Source organism: Odontesthes bonariensis, chromosome 21 (genome assembly GCF_027942865.1).
Source record: "Odontesthes bonariensis isolate fOdoBon6 chromosome 21, fOdoBon6.hap1, whole genome shotgun sequence".
Lineage (NCBI taxonomy): Eukaryota > Metazoa > Chordata > Actinopteri > Atheriniformes > Atherinopsidae > Odontesthes > Odontesthes bonariensis.
Window position 1 is genome coordinate 7881679 of NC_134526.1, and position 20067 is coordinate 7901745.

Sequence of the window (20067 nt, forward strand, 5' to 3'; positions counted from 1 at the left end):
AGTTGCAGTCATCGATCGCCTGCCCATGGCGAGACGTTTTTTTAAGCCATTTTCATATCAAACCATTTATTTTTTTATTACGGTGACATGGTATTATCAGCACTCCTAATTTCTTCCCATTTCTTCGCTTTAGCAGGTCCCGTAGTTCCACTGCTGACACTGCTAAAAATGACAGATTTTCCTTTTTGGATCTCTGAAAGCAGAACTTCAATCTCAGAGCCCCTAAAGTTGTTCTTTTTGCACCTTGATACCATTCTCATGACTCAACACTCAACACTTCCTGGCACAGGAGAGAGGAAGTGTACCCTTATATGGTATAATTTAGGGCGTGGAGTATGCAAATCTACTATCCTCATGCACGTGAACTTAGATACACACAGGTGGGATTCATCATTTACGCAGGTCGTTTACACACTTTTTCCGAAGTTAAGAGCGCTTGTTGAATCTGACGTGGCGTGTTCGTACGAGACCTTCTTACGAAAAAAGTGAGAGAAATTTAGAATAAAAATACGAAAATGTTCTTGCATGAGGCCCATTGAGAGTGAGATACAACACACTGTTTTCATCTATATAGTTCATTTCACCCTACATGACAATTGTGCAGGTTGAGAATTCTCCTTCTTCAATTGTATAAAATGTCCAGTGTAGGATGTTAGTCACATGTAGCTTTGTAAATTGCATCCTTAGGAACTGCAATGGCCATATATATAATATCTAAAATAATATAAACCATAGAGGCAGTGTTTGGTTTGTTCCTTCTGGGCTTCTGTAAAAACATGACGGTGAAACGCTGCAGAGGGGTGAGGAGGTAATGTGAAGCATCACTGGATATTAACTGCTCAATCTATGGTAAGGTGATGAAAACGCACTGCTGAAAGAGTACCTTTAACTGTTATTCTGGGCGCGGCCATTTTGAGTGACAGGTGAGAGCTGTGGCAACGTCATGGTAGAGACGACCGTCTTTGAAACGCAGCCCATCTCTAAAGCCCATTAATCAAATCCTTTTGTCTCCTCCATCACATCTAATCAGGCTCTGACATTTTTGCAGAGAGTGAAGATGCAGAAAACTCTGCATTTAATTCAAACACATTCAGGGGTAACCCAACAGTGTTCACAACATGTAGCAACAAACTAACAATGGGCACAGCAGAGGAAACACAAAGCTGGTCATCTAACAAACTGAAATTAAAACCGCTTACTCAGTTTTTATTACGAATGTCCTTACCAATCCCAAGGATCGCATCAGGGTCCCGATCAATGCTTTTTTCGACTGATCAGTAATTAGCATTCAGTGTAAGGTACATTTCGATGAAACAGTGGTCCAACGAGACACTTAAAAGTAGCCCAGACTTGTTTGTTCGGTGTCATAAGGGCAACTTGCAATATTGCACAATATTGTATTTTTTATTTTACCTTATGTTCTAGGTTAGTATATGTCTTAGATTAGCATAGGCTATTATGTGTATTATATTTTCAGTATAGCTCTTGTAATTAGCGTAAAATCTATATTGTAGTATCCACATTTATTGTTACTGTTTTTGTTAGAGTACTTCTATCATGACATGTTATGGCATGTTATGTCTTGTTATGGTAGCTGCTGTACGGTGTCCTATCCTAAGACTTTCAGTTCCCAGTTCGACTCTGTTGTTTTGTGTATCTGACAATAAAAAGACTTGACTTGACTTGACATTCAGAGCTGCATTCAGTGTAAACACTGAACATTTGGTATCATGTGCTTATTTCAAGGTTTGTTTCAGATCTTCTTGATTTAGATGTTTCAGTTGCAAAGTTACACTAAATGTGATTAAGACTGTCAAGAAAAAAAGAGTTTGCTTTTGTTTACACTGTAAAATTCCTCGCTACTTAATGCTTACAATATTAATACAACTTTAATTAAAACTTAACTGGAAGATTTACAGGATACAATTAGATTAGTCCGATCAGGGTTGATGTTGTAATGTTTATCTCTATTGGTCTAAAGACAATATTTTGCTTTTAAACCACAAGATGCGCTGTAGCTTGCAGAGCAAATAGTAATCACAGGAGCACCAAATTGAAACTGATCCACATATTTCAGTAGATCACAGTATGAGCACTTGTTAACATATGCTTGTGAAAATTGAAGTATATGAGTGTGAAAAGTTATTTCTGCTACAGTGCTGGCAAAAAAGGTGCTTAAGGAATTTTTTAAGCATGGTAAAGCTCAGTCTCTCTCCAGTTTTGCTTTTAAACGGGGAGATATATTGGAAAAAATCCCTTTAGTCTGTACTAGAGACTATATTTGAGTGTCTAAAGTCCTTAACACTTTAAAAACCAAGAAACACAACCGCAGAATTATGTTTTTTCCACAACAACTAAATAATGTGTCATTCAATAAGCTATTAAAATCTGCAGGGGAAAGGTTATTCAGCCGCAAAGTTCAAACCTTTGCCCTTTCTTTTAGCTTTTAAATTAACATCAAATGTCATCATTTGGAATACAGTTAATTTACCCAAAGCGATAAATGAGCTACTAATGCTCACACTGTTAAATTTTTTATATCACAACAAGGATATCTGACTTGAAATTGGCGTTTTTACTTTCTTTGGAAAGTAAAAACGCAATTTCCAATTTCGTTGGAAATTCAGATTTCCAATTTGTCATTAAATGCACGATCAGCACTGGTAGCAGACTTTTAAAGAAAAAAAATCTAAAGTGGTCCGCTTGAAGAGAGGTATATAATAATGGATGAAAAATAAATACAAATACATCCTCTGAACAGAACAATAAATAATCTTGATGACAATTTCTCTCTGGACACTGACGTCTGCATCTGTACTCACTCAAAGAGGGGAAACAACTTCACTGAACCACCTGTGGACTGGGTCACCACATGTTCTTTAAATGTATTAAATGCAAACAAGTATTGGTATCAACGAATGTTCAGTTTCAATTCCATTTTCTACAACTGAACTGACCAAAGTGCCAACAGCCAAGGATTAAATTGGGCTGAGGCTCTCCGAGGCTCATTTTCATGTTTCAGCGTCTCTTAATAAATCAAACAATGACAATAATTCATTTTAACTTGTACCATCAGATCTAATAAGACTTGACTAACTGGGGCTGTTGAGCATATAAAAAGCAGCAACCTTTGATTATAATCCAGTTGACAGGGTTTTCCTCTGTACTGTAATTGAGTTTCTACAGCAGCCTTGTAGAGTGAACCCTCAAACTGCAAATAAGAAATGGACAAAGTCACCATGATAAAGTCTTTGGTCTGCAAACTCGAAACTTGTGAATCGGAAATCTGAGTGCATCTTCCACTTCTACAGTGATCCTCACTCAGCTTCCCACAAATCCAGAACTGATCTAAACTTATGTAACAATGTAAAAAAATCTTTTTGTGTCCTGAGACATTTCCAACAGAGTTTAATCAAATTAGCTGGCTGCATTTCTTAAGTCAAAATTTAGACCTATACAGTTGGATTTATTCTATTTATTCAATTCCTGAGTTTTTAGGATAGTTCTTACACTAAAGGAAGACTGACATGCATGGTATTCAGTTTTAGTTTACCGTCAATATACCAGCATTTAAGCCCCTAACAGTAACTATAAGAATTACTTTGACAAAAGTAATTATAACGTAGATATAAAGTCTTATAACCTATATTTGCAGCTTGATGATATCTTAACTTTCAAAAGTAATGTATGAATGTGTATGTGACAAAGGACTAACACACGAAGGTGGAAAAGCCAGAGCCGTGACCTTGCAGCCGACAGTGGTTTTTAACGAGCCGCCTCACCGCCCTGTCGGCCGGTGGCAATAATCCATACACACATTGCATATCCAAGGCCAGGTGCCTCTGAGGAAAGCCCATGCGAGAAAGAGACGGGTTTGCAACTGAAAGTCTGGAGTAGGGATTTTTTTTTTTTTTTTAACAGCAAAGTGTGCTATGAAGAAAACTCTGTAATCTCATACAACTTGTGCACCCATGGTGTTCTGAAGCAATGTACAAGCATGTTCAATCCAAGGACAAAAGACCACCACACCAGCTCAGACAGCTGCTCAATGATTGAGCCCGATGGGGCTGATCTCAATTCAACTTTCATCGTGAGGCAAACCTACATGTGGGAGTTTTGTGAGGCATAATAAACTCTCCTTGCCTTGTCACAGCAGTGTTGAGGAGGAAGGTTAAACTTAGAGCTGTCTGTATCACTGTCTCTCTGCAGCAGTTGCGCTCTGACAGGGGATCAGTGCGCTGTGGTTTCAGTTGAGCCTCTGGGCCACACGGTAACCACCGGGAGGAGGCTGCGGTGGGGCTCAGTCAGGCGCTAAAGACTTTGACACTAACATAATCACTGATAATTGATTCGGCTGGTGAAGAAGGTTTAACATTAAAGGATAAAAACGGCAGCGGTAGTGGCAGCAAAGCGCCAGGGCTTAATGTGAGCTGATGGGACTGACGCCACCTGTCACACACCATCTAATCACAGAGCACAAGATTCTGAAGACCTACACATATCATCCAATCACTAACAGCCAAAGAACTGCTCAGCAACCTCAAAGGAGCTTTGATCAGCACTGGGCCTAGAAAGGCGAGGGAGTACTGAAGCCAAGGGCGGCGGAGGAGAAGATAGAGGAGGATGGAAAAACCGACAAATAAGACAGACGTCCTTCGCTACTGCAGTACAGCAGCCTTAAAATGGACAGGCCTAAAAAATAATATTTGAAAAATACTGCAAACTACTCTGGATATTTGCTTCACTTGCAATAATAAAATAGGAAAATCAGTTGATATTGGAGTTACAATTCAGTCTGTTATTCTCATTAGCTTAAAATGAAAAGTGCTTCTACTATACTATCTGCCGACTTCTGATTTTTGTTAGCTGCAAACTCTGGGAAACAAATGAATTTGAGGTTGTTCTCCTTTTTTAGAGCTAATAAACACAAATTAATCTGTTTAATCTATAAACCCGTTTGTGAAAATGGTCAAACATCGAGTGCTCTTCTAGTCACCCTCACAACTTTGTTATTAACACATAATGGAGACACATGAGGTGAGTATAGTGCCGGTGACTGGAGTGCGCCTATTTGCTGAGTGAACTGATGAAGACGGAGGGCTCCCTATAGCCGTACAGTCAGAGCACTGATAAATTGGCCAGTCTCCACCTTTTCCCTCAACTGCAGGAAGGATGTGTGAATGAGGATCAGTATGGACGCCTGCTAGACTGGAACTGACAACATTAAGTGGCAGTGCGGCCATTTTCATGAACACAGGGAAGCTAAGAGCACATAAGAGTAGGAGGGCCTCTATCATGTCACCGACCGGTACCACAAAGGAGCCAATCTGACTATCTGTACTGCACAACAGCACAATAGGATTCACCTTCTCAGATTAAAGGCTACCGAGTGCAAAAAGTAGGAGGCACGCAGACTTAATATAAGTCTAAGTATAAGTATAAGTAGACATTATGTCATGTTAAAACTGTCTGACAGATCAAAGATTATACTGATATTTGGCATAACCATAAGCACTACATGAGAGGTAGACTGCATTGGTCAGATAGCTTACTATGAAGTAAGGGCGGCAAGCATGCTGCGGAAACATAGACAAGGTAAAATTGCCAATTAAGAGAAGGGGAGCAGGCCAGAGAAAGCCCCAGGCTGAGGGCAACGGGGAGACATGAGGAAGACTGGGATTATGAGCAAGGAAGAACATGTAAATTAAAATCTGCTGAGCAAAAAGGGAGAAAAGAGGAAATGCAAGAGATTACTTCAAAGATCTGTTGGAAGACAGTCTAAAGAGCACAACAAAGCAGACAATGAAAAACATGTGGCTATGGGGGCCAAGCGCAGGAGGAAACAGCAATGCAAGAGACATAAGAAGCATACGTCAGGAAGGCGTCTGCTGTTAAAATGGGGTGCATGCTTTCTCAGTGTGTCCTTCATCATGACGTGCACAGTCTAGACATCACAGTGCAATTTGTTCCAGGGAAGAAAATACACGTGCCACAAAAAAATAAAAGATGAAGAGAGGTAGGAATAAAGACAAAGGGGTATAATAAAAGAACAGAAATGGTCCCCGGAGAGAAAACCCGTGGCGTCTGTTTGTTATAAGTCAGGACCACAGGGAGAAAGAGGGGGAGCGGAGGCAGCAGAGAGGCAGCAGAGAGGCAGCAGAGAGGCAGCTCCTCTTCCAAGTCTCGTGCAGCTGGAGGCTGAACATACGCTGCAGCAGCAGCCACCAGGGAAAGAGGAGAGGCCTCGGGAACGGGTCATTCAAAATCACGGACCAAAACAAAACTCAGGGACGCACATCTGCATCATTAGCACAGAAGCACGGCGTCTCCTGATGTCTACCCACAGATCCCTCAGAAATGTGGTCACCGCAGTCCACCGTGCACACAATCATCCTCTGCACGATCGCCAAAGAGCCATGTCAGCCTCCTCTTTATGAATATTCATCCGTCTCATTAACACTCAAGTGGGGAACAAAACATATTGCATGAGACTCCCAGTACTTGGAGAGAGAATGAGAGTTAAAGGAAAGAGAAAAGAGGGAAAGAAGAGATGAGACACATGGTGCCTGTGGAGGAAAGAAAGGGGAAAAGACAGTAAGTGGCAATGCCTTCATTTCTTTGCCAGCAAACTTTTTTTTAACCTCAAAAGTATAGGGGAAAGCATGTCCTTTGTTGTTCCTGGGGATGATACCACTCTGTTGCCTTTACCTATGGAGCAGGGCAGCATGAAAGCAACGTCACCATTAGGGACAGCACAGCGGGAGTACAGACCGGGAATTATAGGCCATTTTGCCCGTGAATCCTACAGCAAGAAAAGCTTTCAAACAGCTGCAATTTCTCCACTAATGTCTGGCTGTTCACAGAAACTGTTAAACTTTGGAGGATACGTGTGAATGCACCTCGACACAAGCTGCAGCTGAACAGACATTCATACAAACCCTACGATTAACCGGTAACAAAACACACTTACAGGCGCACAAAGCTGGGCTGTTTCATTCACAGGCACAGAGTCTGTCAATCCATCCATTCAGTCAGCCTCTCACCGAGCCACTTGCCAGTAGACACACATGCAAACAGAGACTACCACACAAAGAGAGGGGATTATTTTCTGTTTATGTTGTAATGCTTGTGAATCTCTTCACAGGAACTGCCAACAGGGGAAATCTTTCATCCTGCAGCTGTGTTCTCAGAGGGACTCTGGTAATTGTAAGAATAAAAGACATCATTTTCTTGACTCGTTCTCTGTGGCTTTGGAGACAGCACAGGTTTTTGAATCAGCAGGGGCATTTCGGGAGGAAGACACAAGGCAAAGTCAGGAACTGCACAAAATGTTGCCCCACCACAATCAGTGAAGTCCTTTAAAGGACACTGACAAAAGCTGCGGTACCATAATTGGACCAGGTCTCTGGAAATCAATGCTGTTGCTTACATGAGGGGCTTCCACCGAAGCCATTTCATATTCTACTTTCTATACGCAATTTCTGACAAAAAAAAAAAACAACCCCTCAATTTCAGAACAGTATGAGCTATCGATTTCACAGCCTCCACTCTTACTCTGCCTTCTCCTGTCCACTCTCTTTTCCAGTCCATACCCTTGACATGTAATTTCTTTTCCACCTCTGTGGTTAAGAAAAATATTATTGTTTTCTGTTGGAGGTGAAGCTGGGAGAAGGCGCTTATGTACAAACTTCATCATGTTATACTAATTAAATCCTTGAAAATGTGTGTTTTAAGCAAATATTCATCAAAAACAATCATTTCTAATACAACATTTCCTTAACTGAAAATATGGAGTCAATAATAAAGCCCCTCTTTGCTGCTTCGGGCTTCTGTTGAAACAAAAAAATGAAAGACTGGCCGGGGGGGAGGAAAAGGGAAAAGTGCAGTTTGTGTTTATAAAGTGCATGCAAGAGACAAAAAAATTACTTATTTTTACAACTTCCATTACATGAATTATTCATGGCGTTTTAACATGTGGTTGCACTGGATTAAGCATTGTCAATGGAGCCGTTCAAGTCTTTCATTCGGAGCCACTTCATATCAGTTTGGTATAAACAGGAGAGTTTCTATCGGATTAAATTCAGCTGGGATTATAATTCCTCGTGGCAGAGGGTGTTAAGTGTTTAGTAACAGCTTAATGTAGTAACTTCAACGACTTGTTCTCATAGATGTCTGTAATTATACATGGACCGTAGCCCATGCTTTCCAACATAAGTGAGTGCATTTCTTTGTGGATGCATGAGAAGTTCCCTGAATTAATGGGAAAGGTTTTCATGTTCAATTTTATGGAATATGCACATGAAATTACTGCAACAGAACAAGAATGATACAAGGGTAGAGCCAAGTAGGTTGATTTGCTTGCGTTTGCCATCATTTCAAAACCATGGTTAGCAAAACGTAAAGTTTTCACTTTAATGTTTTTAAAAATGTAGCGATCGGTTTGACTGTCAAGCAAGGCGTCTATTAGTCTGTTCGCTACTTAGCCTCTCAATGAGACCCTCTGCAACAGTTTAAGGACGTTTTAACGTACTCACGGCAAATTCCAGAAGATCAAAGAACATAAGACAGAGTTTCAGACACCTATCGGATATTCCGAGGATTCCAGTAGGAATGGACGGCTTTGCGGTTGATTTGCATAAGAACACACGACTGTGGAAACAAGAAGCAAGCGTTTACGTGCACTGATCCACATTTTGTTCTGAGTCATGAAAAAGAAGCATTTTAAGAAAAATATTAAAAAAAAGGACAATGTGAGCAGTTTGATGAATTAAAGGACTTTTCCTTACGGACAGTAAATGCCACAGCCCCATACTCGCATGTCAAAATGTGTATCATCTTCACAGTTATATGAGTATATCACATAATGTGGAAACAAGTTTCATAACAATTATCAGAATCTTTATTCTCATTGTGGTCTTCAGACGCTGCAACATTAAACATTAAGCTTCTCTCCTGCAGGTCAAACAGGTCATTATCCCCCGATTGAAATGCGATGATGTTGGATAAGTATACGGAATATTTTTAAGTCATCCAACTGCAGCCAAGCCCAAGAACTTTCCTTGTAAGATCAATAAGATCCAAATAAGGGTCAAAATATCCAATATCTCCTAATCAGTTAACGTTTGCTAAAAACTGAGCCACCATCTTATTACCTTAACCTGCTGTAGTTTCAACACACTGTCGGACTGAAGCCCTTCTGGATATAAAACATTATTCCCACCGTCTTCAGTACTTTAACTTGAAATTATGTTCCTGTAATACACCAAATTAAATAGTAATTCAGCCATGGAAACTTTAAACTTAACAAACTATAAGGAGGAGTCAGCATTCTCCATGATTAAATGCCAAATAATAGCGTCAAAACTCCATCTGACTTTTGGGCAGTGACACTTTTATGCAAGTGTTGTCATTAATTCAGAATCTGGTGGCTTCCCTGGGTCATGACTTTTACTGAGCAGCCTAGTAGAGACGGGGGACCTGGCCAGTTCAAATCTCGGGTCCAAAGTCAGCATGCATGATTTAAATACATCTAAATAGCAGGAGGCAGGAGACTGAAACAGTAATGTAGGAGAGAAAGAGCATGAGTCTGTGCATTAGTGAGGAATGGCTCGGCTTGTCTTTAAGATTACTTTTCCTTTTAAAACATTCACTTCATCTGTGTCACTTCTGCTCCCGACTTGTTATTGGAAAATAGCTCCGTGGAAGAACGCTGGAAAACCATTCGATGCCGGCCCTGTCTGCATCAGTCACACACCGACACACACATACACAAAAAATACATCTCATCCTCCGTATCCAAAACAGCCAATAGCACTGGCAGGCATATGCGACCCCAATCCATATTTCAATTTCCCTTCTCTCATGCAAACTAATTCAATACTTGTTGCCTTTCCTCACAAGCGATCAGCGATGTGAGAAATGAGCCTCTTCTCATGTTGCGTCTATAAAAAGGACCAATCAGAGACATTTTTGAGTGGTGCCTCTGTCTATATCAATTATGTCTTAGCAGGTCTGCACACAGGCAGATTCTTGGAAACAGCATCTGAAGCCACACAATCTGTGCTGGCGAGCAGATCTATTTTACTACAATTTCTGCCTTCAGAATGCATTCAGACAGCTTTAGATACCTTTTACACCACAGACTGTCAGCGCTCCTATCAAGAGATTAACTCCTCATGTTTTTCAAACAAATAAATGGTTTACAGTATTGAATGAGTCAAATGAATAGCTCTTATGTTTTTCAATAACATTGATCAGTTTAGATGAAAATCCCTCTCAAAGCCTGAAGCAGAAATGCCAAAGTCGATTGGCTGTGACATCATCAGCATCAGCGGGATACAGCACAAAATTACTCAACTTTAGAAACTCTCTATTAATCAGGCTGTTTATAGGGGCAAAAAAAGCCCCATTTCATTTGTGTTAGATACATTAACCTTTTTTAATGATGATGATGTTGTGCCACTTCAGACTGTGACACCTCCATGTCTCAAATCAATTCCCCAAAAGTCAATAAGAACAGAAATGTACATGTTGGCCATACTTTACTCATTCATTTTTTATTCTACATTCAAAACCACAGAGGTTATTTTTAGTCACATACATTCAGGTTCCTACTCAGCACTGCAAAATGAGCATAATGCAAGAGGAAAACTCCCAACGAGCTGAAGAGGTGAGTCATTTTATTCAACTTATACACGTTGTGGTAAAGCTCCCCGTCAGACTGGCCTCAATTATTTTGCACTTGCGCTCAGGGTGTCGGCTACTGAAAGACATGAAGCAGCCGCCTGACTGCCCTTTCTGCTACAGCACCCTGTGCCTCCCTCCCCGCAGTGAGAGGGATGAGGTGGGTGGATGTATCTTTTCTCCATGCTACAGTCTACCCTCTCCTCCACTGACAGATTGCAAGCTTGAAGGTGCATCTGCAGCCCTCTCCCTCCCTTGTTAAGTCAGGAATATACTTGCTTTTAATTACGGATACGCTGGGTTATCACGGCTGACGCGCATATTCTGCATTATATGGAGAGTGCACGTCCTTAGAAATTAACAGTACGCGTTCTCAAGCTGTAATTTGTGGGTGACCAGTGTGAGGTGTGCGGGGCCAAATTTGACCAGATGTACAGTCATAGGTCAGCAGCGGTAAAAATGTCAGAAAGCTTTGAAGACATGCTCGTAGAGAAAGTCTGCAATTACCCATATCTTTACGACATACTATTGCCACTGCACAGTGACAAGAAATGCATAGAAAAGAAATCAATCAATATACTTTATTAATGTATAAGCAACAGAGCAGGGACTGTGCCGATTGCATGTTTTTCCCATCTGAATCATCTGGTGTGACCCTTAGTGGAACCCTCTGGTAACAGATGTGGTACACAGGCAAGCTTGTGAGCAATTAAGTCCGTGATGGAGCAAGATGCTTAAGTGAGCATGTGATTTAAAAGCAAGTTTTAGACTCCTGGCTTTAGACAAGAAAGGGTTACAGTTCTGCAGGATCCTCAAATTACCCTAACTTCTAAGAAAGGGAGCAATAATGATGGCTTTTTAGTCAGATGGGCCCGGGATATGTTCCCCCTTGAGTTTGGCGATTTGAATATTCAGCCCTTTACAGATACACAACATTACTGGCTTCATCGATCTGTTAAAGTGTTGGGGTTCAGTCATTCAAACATATGTCTTGGTTGCATAATTGTTTCTCATGGCTAAATTTAAACATACCTACAAAAGGGACTGAGGCAGCAACTTCACATGCAATATTTGCTAGTCACACAAGATCAGAAAGCACATTCACTTATAACCTCCATTAAAAAAAAAGTTGGGATGAAATTAATTCACTTTTCCTGAGTCATTGCAGTGATTTCCATGACAGAATCCAGCCTCAGATTAAGGGCTCTCTTTGTCCCTTCCGAGGACATTTCTGCAGATTCTCTGATGTACTGTCGATGATGGAATATTCAAAGTCAATTTTACATGAGGAGCATTATGCTGAAACTGCTCCACAAATTGTAGATTCTGTTTATTTGCAGATTAGTTTATCTCTGCCCATCTGTACTTCTCAGAGACTCGGCCTCTCGAAGGTGCCTCCCAAACGTACGTCTGCATGTTACACCATTTTGGTGCCACTTTGAAGGCAGTCTGATGAATATGTGAAGCAAACTGTGCCATGGGGCCTCTCTTGGAGCTCTAAAAGAACAAAGAGAGGCCCACATCTCAAATTGTAAAATCATACAACATGTACAACGTGTAGATGTGCGTTCTCAAGCCTGGGAAAATAAAGTTACACGCTTTGTTGCGTTCAATGTTCAACTGCTGTAAAATAACAAATAGGACGAAGAGGCAGAAGAACTGCACAGCTCAAACGGACACACAGCTGAAAAAAATAGCTCAGCAGCAAGTGATTAAAAAGCATTTGAAAGCGGACAGCTGGGCTCATTTCAGATTTGATTAACTTACAGGAAATCATGAACCACGTAAAGCCTCTTACAACTTTATAATTGTGGTCATATAACTAATATGAGGAGCAACTTTATACGTTTTCACCCTGATCAAACCAGCGGCTCAACCTAACTAATCAGTCAAGAATAAACGAGGCACCGTTCATTTTGGACTCCAACTCCAAACCAGGGAAGAGAATCACCAAATCTGTGGCAGCATTCAGAAATAAGGATCCATGGACATATTCACAGTTGTCCAGAACCCGGGTTTTACTAGAAGAACTATATGAAAAGGGAATTCACACTGATCTGACTGCTTAATGAAAATGTAGCTACGTGCAGTCATTTAGGGATTCAAAGACGCAAGACATTGAGCTTGAAATGAGTCTTATACGTTATCAATTCAACACGGAAGCTGCATTGTTAATCTAAAAAAAATCTTGTGTTTCAAAAGAGAAAATGTAAATATCAGAAGGATAACTAAAAAGTAGATGGATGATGCATTTCTCCCTTAGGGACTCCCATCTCCTGGCAGGGTTGTTACAAGAGGAAATCGAGATGCACTGAAACATTAACGGGTGAATTGTAACCTCATTGAATCCTGAGGCAGGCAAAGATTCACAGCTCCACTGCTGGTGCATGGGAGCAGCAGAAAATATGGCTTTTCTATATCTTGTAACTTACTGAAAGTATTCTGGCGTCTGATCCAACCCTGTGTTCACTCGGCAACATACCAATACTGATATGATGTAGTTAAAATGGGCAGCGATGAGTAACAACATTGATCAAACTCTAGAACCTGGCAGCGCTCTTTTTTCCAGGTAAAGGGAGAAGCAAGCGGGTAATAGCGACAAATTTAGGGGCTTAAACGAGGACAGCTTTACGATGCCTGAACGGCCCCTATGACTCCATTCCTGTCAGATTCTATTAGCTTGGCCTCCACCATGTGTTTGAATTGGCTCTTGGCCTATTCCAAGCATTTACAGAAGCACCTCCCGTAAATAAACCAAATGGCTGCATCTTGTGTATGAAAAGGGGGGCTCTGGGCAGCTTATTGCTTCTGTGTATAAAACATTTGACAGAGTGGTTGACTAGTGTAATATACAGTATCAAGCTGAATGAACACCGTCGACTGGAGGGAGCTATCGACACACATCATTGTCAGAGTTTAAATTTGACTTGTGTTTAAGAAAATACAAGCAGCCAGGCGAGAGGAGAACTGTTAAATCAAGACAAGTGGTCTCATTCCACTCCACGCTCTTCTATAAACAGAGGAAACGCGTGCCTATCTGCCAGCTGCCAGGTGGAAGTCTATGGAAAGGCCACCTGTCTAATAACCGCTTTTGATGTATGCAGCTCAGAAATTTGAAAAAGAGCATCTGGCCCGTCCCTTCTAAACTGATCTTGTTAGAAGCCCGATCTGTGTTCCTTTTACATAGAATTTACTTGAATGGTGTTTTTTTTACCCACAAAAAACATTGTTTAAATCAATCAGAGCTTGTGTTTCCAGCTCGCAAAAAAAGCAACGAGCACATCCACAACTTATCGGTTGTTAGAGGATTAACCGTGAAGTGACAGTCACTTAAAACTGTTTCATAACCAATTCACCGGTTCTTTATCACCACCCCTGGAGCAAAATACACTGAAATATTACAATTCAGCAACATTATTAAAATGCAACGCATGGCATGCTGCAGCTAAATGATTTTCTTATGGCCTTAAGTTGGACTATAAAAAAAAAAACTGTGGAAAAATAATACATTTCATTTTGCAGATATAAAAATGACTGCGGGAGCAAAATAAACAGTTATATGTTGCATTAAATTCAACAAAAGTTAGAAGAATACACAAATTCACAAAAGGCGTTTTTAATAATAGTAAAAATATAGTAAATAATTAATCTTATTCATAGTATTCAAATAATTCCGACAGCTGTTTGTGTGCAGACATGCTTCCTTTGGTCCTTTTCGCGGCTGATATTTTTACTTTGCTGTCATTATTAGAAATTACAGCCACAACATGAAAACCGATGACAGGTAAAGCAAGCAACATTGCCCCATATTGCTCTGAAGAAAATGCCATAAAGGACCTCAAAGAAGAGCTGGTTGGATGCTGCGTAAAACATCAGTAAAATTACAGAGAAAACATGAAAACCCAAAATAAAAATGAAAAATCGCAATTTCAACATTCGATCTGTTAACTTTGTAATATTTCCTGTTAAATCCAGGGTTTAAATGTTTGAAAATGATCATTCCTGACTTAGCTTCCTCACTTTTCCTAACTTTTAAACAAGGTTGTGGATACATAAAAGTGAGTGTAAAAGTGTCTGTGGGACAGGTGTGTGCGTGAGTAAAGACAGCGACATCCCTCACTGCAGGTAACTGTGACCAAGTTACTGAAGTTACTGAAGTAACTAGCTGTTGCACAGCTGTTTGTATGGTGAGCTCAAATGTTGAAACTGCTCCACAAACCATTCTGTGGGCCAGGGAGGAAAAAAAACAGGCTTTATTATGAGGATGAGTGTATAGATAGATGTGCACTTAAATAACATTTTGATTATAATGGCAAACTTTTACACCAAACCAAGTCATGAGTTTGTACATCATGGATTCTTGTTCACTAATAGATCTGTAAAATAAAATGTGTGTGTGACACCGAGCAACAGAAACGTGAGAAAAATGGGTGTTGGAATAAAAAAAGATATCATCACAGCCTTTTCAGAATCAAACAAGGTTCTGATTCAGAGTATTTCTGACCTTCCACAGGCCTTCTTGCTCATGCATGCAATTCAAGCCCAGCTAAGCAGAAACCAAGTCAATTTAGAATTCAATTAGCAAGATTTTTACTGCCAAAGGCAGCTTTATTAGCAGGTGCCCCATAAACTTCCTTATTACTAACCAACAAATCAGCAGAACTATTTTTAACAGCCTCCAAAGTGCTGCTTTGTTTCGAAAAACACTTACATTTTGTAACTTATTCCATCGATATGTTGTGACTCTTTGGTAAGGATTTTACTTTTGGGATGCTGCTGTATTATTGAACCTACTCATTAGAAATATATTGTATATAGAGTTTCTACAAACCTTTTTTTCCAGATCAATTAAATCTCTAACAGACACCAATAAAAAGGAAAATGTGTTCAGTGTATTTACAGACCAACTTCATTGTATTCACAAAATGCTAACAAATGTAGAAGCAACACACACAAAAAAGCTAAAAGTATCATCTCTCTGGAAGACAATCACCAGATTAATTGGCATGATTGGGTATAAAAGAAGCATACACCAAGAGCTTACTGGGTAGTGGCTCACCACTTTGGGCACACAAGTACTTTGAAAAAACATTGTCACTCAACACAGTCCACCGCTGCATTAAGAAATGTAACCTTAAACTGTATTACACAAGAAGGAAGCCACATATCAACTCTGCAGAAATGAATTCTTTGGACACAAGCTCATGTCAGATGGACAGAAAGACAGTGGACATGTGTTCTGTGGTCAAGTTTCAGCTGCTTTGGGGAGAAACAGATGTTGGATTCTATCTGCCAAAGCTGAGAAAGACCATCCAGGCTGTTATCAGATAAAGGTACAAAAGCCAGCATCTGTCATATTACGGGGGTGCATGGGGGACCTGCATATATGTGAGGGTTCCATTGAAGCAGAAGTGTATGTTAGAACGAGACATATTCTCAGTTCCAAAACAAATTAAAAAGTGTTGGTAGGATACGCCAGGCAGCTACAGAGCATATAGTGACACGGAGCAAAACAGACATTGTTCAGCTGAAAAAATAAATACAAAGTAAACGGTCTGATGCAACAATGACACAATGTAGTGTTCACTGAACCAAATTTTTGAGGTTTAAGTTGTATTAGATGGCAAAAATTCCCTGTTGTTTAGTCCCTGTTAGCTTGGCTCCCTCATGAGAATCCCTCCCTGCTTCTGCAGAGCGTGCTCTGACCGCTGCCCACTGCAGGTGAGGCGCTCATGAGTATGTCACATAACCCCACTTCAAAGAAGAAAAAAAAATAATTTAAACTGTAAGGAGCTAAGTAGTCAAAATCTGCACTTAGTTTAGCGCATAATATCTCACCAGACATCTTCAATATGACGCTGACAACATAACTGAGGGTTAGAAGACGCAGTCCATCTTTCAAAAGCCTCATCTTACAAAGTAAATAATAGCTCAAAAAATGGAAAGGAGAACAAACTAATGATAGTTCTCTTTGAAATGTAATAAAAGTGGAAATATGCAGTAGCTATGACATGGAAATACTCATGGTAGATTAAAGTTCTCAGCCCATAAACTAATGATGTAGGTTAAATCCATAAAAGTCACAGTTATTCTTTCTGTGCTTAAATTGAAAGTCAGGTGTTCATTCTATCTGCAGTTAATAATTTTCTTTATGACTTATTTTATTCAAGTCATCTGGCAGAGGTCCTGGTCTGCATTGCAGTAGCCTTTCTGCTGGACTATAACTGTCCGGTCAGATGATTGCAGGCGGTTAAACCTGCTGCTGGTGGGGGAGAAACCGTGATCACTATTTGGCAGGATACTGTTGCTGAGCCGGAGGACGCGGCGCAACACATCTTTTACTGCGGAATCATTATTTTGCATGTCCTTGTGGAAATTTTCACACTGATATTTTTTGCCATCAAATACACATTTAAACAGCAGGCCTCAGCACGACACAGAAAATGATGAAAATAAAAATTAATGTCCAACTTAAACTAGAAACTGCATCAGGAGCCGTCTAGAGGCGTTGTCAACCTGCTAACATTAGCCAGCTAGCGGCTATTATTCAGCGATATAAAAGTGAATCCTACGTAAAATGACGCCCAAACTTCAAAGGTGCGTCATGGCAAAAGTAATACCAAAACCTCTAGGCTACAAATGCAGAAATAGCTTATTTTACAGGTTTCAAACTCACCTTCGTTTCGCAGTTAAACAAGAACGATGATGATTTTTGACACGAGCTGTCACTGCACTTCCGGGTGAGGTGGTGACGTGTTGTAACGCCCAATAAACGACTGGCCATGCCGGGATTGTTTTGGTTTTGTTACAATGGAAAATATGTGCAGTCTTCACTTAAATTTACAGTCTCTCATTAAAAACAGTACTGTTACTGTTACTCGTGCTCTCATGCTCTCAAACTGAAGTCAGTTTGGTTCATTTTTGTTTAGGTTTTGCATTTTCAAAATACCTCTCTATCATGTTTTTTTTTCACCCAGCAACTCAATATTATTATGTTCTCTTAAAAACAAAGAAAAACCCACGATTACAGATGACAAAAACACATTTACAGCATTCAGTAACAGAGAAATGAATAACTGCATAACTAAACTTAACGCCAGACTTTCATAACTACTCTAAAGAACAGTCATATCAGCTGTCTGACACCATGGCTTCTATTTGGGACAAAGATCCCCAAACAGAAAAGTCTCAAATATCGAGTTTAGAACCGGTTTTATAACAGAGGATGATAGATGTCTTTATACCCTACAGTTTGTGTTGAAATTGATTTTTTTAAGCTTATCCAAGTTACTAAAAAAAGTCGAATTATACATATTTCATATACATTCATCTCCTATCTATTGTATTAAATATTTATGATGTAAATATTCACAGCAATGTGAGTAAAATACATTTTGTATCACATTGGCTAATCTCATAGGAATTAACTGAATAATGTCTGATTTGTTTGAATTAAATCAATGAGATTTACTCATGTACCTTTTGAGTTTTGACAGAAATGACATATTAAAGTGATGCACTTGTTCTATCCTTTACCAAATTAAAAGCAAGAACACTTCTGAAAACCTTTTTGACTTTATTAACTGCAACAAATCTGGACAATGTGGTAAGTAAAGTTCCCATTAACAATAAATGAATTAACGAAATCAAGTTTGTGGTAACTTTATTGAATGAAATCTAGCATTATTCAAGTTGAGTCAAGATTATATCTTGCATTGAAGTCGATCATTTAGGCTTTTTTTAAAGGCAACTGTTAGCCTTACAATATTTCCTTTAATCTATCCAATTTCAATTTCATCATTTTGATCTCAATAACTGTTATTTTCTTACTGTTAAGTTTTATATCTAATAGATCCCTATTCTATATCACACAAATTGTCGTTCATTGATAACATTTATATATGTGGATAAGAAAAGGACAAAAACTGGCATCATGCTAGCATGAGCAATTGACCATAGAGCAGTAATGAAAAATGTGTAGAGCTCCTTGACTTTTACAGTGAATAGAAGGTTCGGTGTCAAACTCAAAAGTACTCAGTTCCATGATAAAATGTCAAGAATTATGGTATCATGTTCGTGCCTCGTGTGACAATGCCTCATAGTTCATTGGCTTTATGTCACACCATGATGAAAGCTGAGGCTGTTTGCATGTTAAATCTAATAGAAATACAATCTAATCCAAACTTTCATTAACAAAATGACTCCATTCATCCGGAGTAACTAAGAGTTCAGTTTTTTTTATTTCAAGCAAAGGAAAATTGCTGGTAGAGCATAAAGAGAAAAAATTTGGCCCAAATATTTAATGAAGAGGAATTATTCGAAAGTAAAGTATCTGATATAATCAGCTAAATGAAATGTACATATATGTGTGTGTGTGTGTGTGTGTGTGCGTGAAAGGTAATTTTCAAAGCTTACATGCATATATTGTATAAGCTTGTATAACTGTAATGTAGTTTATGTCTTCAATAAATAGACCACTTTCTAATATTTTAGGTCAAAGTATGAGAAATAGAGTTACAAGCCTTTCCATAATATGCCATTGGCACACCAAACATGCACTGTACTAGACTGAATCTTCATCCGTCCTTGGACTAATTTTTCACAATAAATCAAGATTTTTGACCTGCACACCATCAATAACCATAAATTATACCATCTTAAAGGTGATTCATGACATGTCTTTGTCTTGTTGTTTTTCTATTCTGCTCCGTTGTTCCAACTGTTTTTGCTTGAGCTTTCAGGCAATGTTTGACAAAAATAATCTTGGTAGTATCAGACAAACAGCACAAATGCTTTATCATTCAGACTTCAAGATCAAAGCCTTTGAAAGTTTGTCCATTTTGTCTCTTTTGCTATCAAAGACTTAAATGAAATACCTTGTGTAGCACCCGGTACGTTTGTTTGCACAATTAAACTGAGCAACAAAAGCTCAACTTGACCAATTAATGGGACTATTCTACTTTGTCCCAGTATACATGTCGAGAGGGGAAATCAATACACTGACCAAAGAATGTCTGACACTGTGACGCTGGGGACTATCTCACAAAAACTTCAAGACATTCTTCTGCTTCTTTCTCTGCAAGAGATAAACTGGCATGAAAGTATGGCCAAATTTACTGAACAGATGTCTTAAAGTAGCTTGAATGGTGATTTTGTCATATGAGTCTGCAGTAATATAATCAGGATTTTAAATTAGTACAAAGTGACAGTCTGCAAATGCTTTCAGTGGACTTGAGTTGATACACAGACATAATGAGCTGCTTTTTAGTCACAATTTGTTTTTAGTCATCTGACAAAAGCAGCAGAAATATATGTGATTGAGGGCAGCTTTACTGGGAATTTAGCTTTATTAGTATACACTTACACCATGCTGTTTTCACAAAA

At 39.4% G+C, this 20067-nt stretch overlaps 1 protein-coding gene across 3 annotated transcripts in view; it reads right to left on the reverse strand.

Annotated features, from left to right (window-relative positions):
- spop (speckle type BTB/POZ protein) overlaps window positions 1–17468 on the reverse strand; it is a 112616-nt gene extending 95148 nt beyond the window's left edge. Inside the window, exon 1 of one of the 3 annotated variants that reach the window (XM_075453727.1) lies at window positions 17360–17468. The gene's annotated coding sequence lies outside the window, so the exon portion shown is untranslated. The remainder of the gene's footprint in view (window positions 1–17359) is intronic. The other 2 variants (XM_075453728.1, XM_075453729.1) reach the window with 2 other exon arrangements.
- Between the last annotated feature and the right edge of the window lie 2599 nt (window positions 17469–20067).